Source organism: Macrobrachium nipponense, chromosome 8, assembly GCF_015104395.2.
Source record: "Macrobrachium nipponense isolate FS-2020 chromosome 8, ASM1510439v2, whole genome shotgun sequence".
Taxonomy (NCBI): Eukaryota; Metazoa; Arthropoda; class Malacostraca; order Decapoda; family Palaemonidae; genus Macrobrachium; species Macrobrachium nipponense.
Window position 1 is genome coordinate 57,816,567 of NC_087203.1, and position 3,842 is coordinate 57,820,408.

Here is a 3,842-nt window from a genome sequence, read left to right on the forward strand (position 1 = left end):
CTCATAAAAAGTTTTAATAATGTTCTGCTATTAATGAAAAAAGAAATCCCTAAAAATGTACTTAGGCTTACCTTATTTTTCGTGGGATTTTGAAACCATAAAATCAATATTTTTAAATCGTTTAATGTTAATGTAGTGTTTCTCTTATAACAATACCATTAAAGATATGCTATAATTAAGAATAGTCCCGTAACAAATAACATCATCATTTACAAATTCCTTGTAAGGATTGCCCATCGTTTTACGTTGGTCAGTCTAGTAAAAATTTATGTGTTCGGATTAAGCAGCATATGTATTCAGTTAGAACAGCCCAGACTTCAAATGCACTGTTTATCCATCTGAGTGAAAAATCTCATTGTATTAATTGGGATGATACCTCGGTAATTGCTAGATCTAATGATTATGTTTCAAGAAATTTACTGGAATCGGCAATTATACAATCACTAATAAAAACAACCTAAATCTTAGTCTGGGAATGTACCCATTTGGACCCATATATTTGTAAGATGTTTATGAAGGACCTCAAAATAAATGAACAACTAATAAATTAGTCCCACATGTATATAGTTATTAATTCTCTCTCTCCCTGTCCTTTCTCTCTCTCTCTGGTTCGATATTCTCTCTCTCTTTCTTTCTTACTCGATATATATATATTTATATTTTTCTTTCGTCTTTTCATTAATAATAATTTTTGTTGGGAAAATTTGTGTAAAAATCATGATATTAAATTGTATATGCTCCCGTGTTGTTTTCAAAATGTACTGTTTTTCTGGAAGAATCACTTGTTTACTGTAGAGTGAAAATCGACCCTTATGGCTAATCTGGTAGTGTCAGTTTGTATATTAAGCCTTCTTTTGACTATGGTGTTTTCTTTGTAAAATCAGTATGCCTCAGTAAAGGGTCCGAACAGGACCGAAAGTACTCGGCTAACTCGCTTTTCTTTTTCATTTTTTTCCTTCGTGGCAAAAAAACAAAAAAAAAAAACCTTTATTTATACATAGCATCACGTTTTATATACTTCATGATCAAGTTATTCATATATATACAGGCGGTCCCCGGGTTACGACGGTTCCGCTTACGACGCTCCGAGGTTACGACTCTTTTTCTTAAATATTCAATGGAAAAATCCGTCCTGGGTTACGACGCTTGTTCCGAGGTTACGACGCTGATGCTTCCAACGCTCCAAGTTAACGACGCTTTTAAAAAACTCATACTATGATAAATATCCTTTATAGTTTAGCACAGTATATTAATAAAAATAAGTTTCTGGTTAGATTACAACAAAAATTTTGAGGTTTTATGATGATTTTTTGACACTTTTATGTCGTATTTTTCTGTTTTTTAGTGACGCCTCATATGCGGAACTAGTTTCCGAGCGAATGAATACATACTAGCTTGCGGTGCGCAAAGTTTACATATAACAGTCCAAAAGCACAAATAATGAAAAAAATCATTGCTTGTTTCCAGTAATAATAACAAAACGAGTTTCTGGTTAGATTACAACGAGAGAGAGAGAGAGAGGAGAGAGAGAAGAGAGATAGAGAGAGAGAGAGAGAGAGAGAGAGAGAGAGAGAGAGAGAGAGGTGTCTCCCGACGCTCCGAGCGATTAAGGAAACAGAGAAGGTGGGTTCGTTTCGTTAAACGGCCTCTGACTCATGCCAGTAAATGTTTTGTTGATACTAATAATATAAGCCTATTTAAAGATACGTTTACTTTAATTAGTCTATATGATACGTAAATAGTAATCAACTGTTTCTTGTAGCCCTCAAGATTTGGGCAAAATCGAAGTATCCAAAGAGAGACATTATCCAGTATACTGGAACCTTGACATAACGAATTTATTTTTTTGTTCCGTTACCATTGTCTTATATCAAAAACAGATTGTAATCTCAAAAAGCATTTTTTCCCATTTAAAATACTGTAATATTGTTTATTAATCCGTTCTAGCGGTATGAAACCACACCTAAACACAGCTAAATTACATATAATATACACAATTTAAACACAAATACACGAGTAATAACACACATAATGATAAAATAACATAGCAATGTGATAAATGATAATAAATGTTAATAAAATCAATTAAAAAAAAGAAAGGAATTTTACTTACCACAACGAAAGATGACGTTGAGGCCAGCAGGGGGAGGAGGTAGGGAAGGGTGGCAGGGAACGATTTGTTCTCTTTTTATTTACGTATGTACACTAATAACTACGTAATAAACACAAATGAAATAACATTGCTAAACTAATTTTATTTATTTTTATTTTAATCAGTTTGTAGTTTAGAAATAATGTGATGCCTTTGGAAGGTTTTATGCTTTGCTATAATTTCATGTTTTTGCTTCCTCGAAATAATTTTCTTGGGGTTTTTTCTTTATCACCTGCTTTGTCTTTAGCTTTGAGACCCATGGTTAATAATAAAATAGACAAAATAACACGAAAAATAGGCGCAAATACAACGAACTAAACAACGACGTGTTAACATGCAGCACCAACAAACAAACAGACTGAACGCCATTTATCGGTCGCCTATACAACTAACCTCATCGCAAAATTGTATCTCAAATATTTCGTTGTATATCAAAGCTTATATTTTCGCAAATTTTTCTGTTGTATCTCAAAACATTCGTATTAGGGCAATCGTATGTCAAAGTTCCAGTGTAATTTGATCAGAGAGAGAGAGAGAGAGAGAGAGAGGAGGAGAGACGAGAGAGAGAGAGAGAGACTGAACAGATAGGACAGAGAAGTGTTTCGTTTCATTAAACGGCCTCTGACTCATAGCAGGAAATGTTTTGTTGATACTAATATATAAGCCTATTTAAAGATACATTTACTTTAATTAGTCTATATGATACGTAAATAGTAATCAGCTGTTCTTGTAGCCCTCAAGATTTGGCAAAATCACTCCAGGTTGTACATAAAACTTCAAGAATGTAGTGTCACCAGAGATTACAATAGTTTTTACCTTCAAGAACCAGCATTCTTTATGAAAATAACTCCAGGTTGTACATAAAACTACGGAAACAAAAAACATGTATTGTAAACCAAAGGATTACAAGTAAGGTTTTTATAACTTTTTTATTAGTTTAAGACATATTTCCAAGCGTCGTTCCGGCTTACGACGATTTTCGGCTTACGACGCGTCTCAAGAACGGAACCCCCGTCGTAACCCGGGGACTGCCTGTATATATATATATTATATATCCGTATATATATATATATACTATATATATATATATATATATATATATATATCTATATATATATATATATATATATACTATTCAGAAATTCCAAATATATAGAAATTCAGAGTTGGAGCGATACAAGACTTCTCGAAACCGTATTGGATTGGTGAGCAATGAGTTTGGCCCTGTGGTGACACCCATCAATGCCGTCAAAAGAGATCGAGCACGAGAGAGAGAGACTATGAACAATTTCAGAAGCAGATGGAGGAGACTCGGACCATATAGACAATATCTTCCCTAAGGCAACGAAATAGATTAAGACAATTAACAGAACCAACATTGGCTTAGCGGTGACCCAAGGCTTGTTTTTTTTTCACCTAAGGGGATAACTCCCAATACAGTGATCCCACCCCTCCCCTTATTCGCGGGGAATATGTACCAGACCCAAGCCTATTCTTTTAGTTAAATTTTAAGAAAAACCCCCACAAAAAATTTTTAAACCTGTTTTTTGTAGAATAGTTTTATCACAAAAAGTGCTATTTGATAAAATTGATAAAAAAACCAGGAATTTGTGTGGATATTTTCTTACACAAAAATAGTGCCAATAGGCGAATTTCCTGCGAATAATGGGGGGATATATTTTAGAGGGAA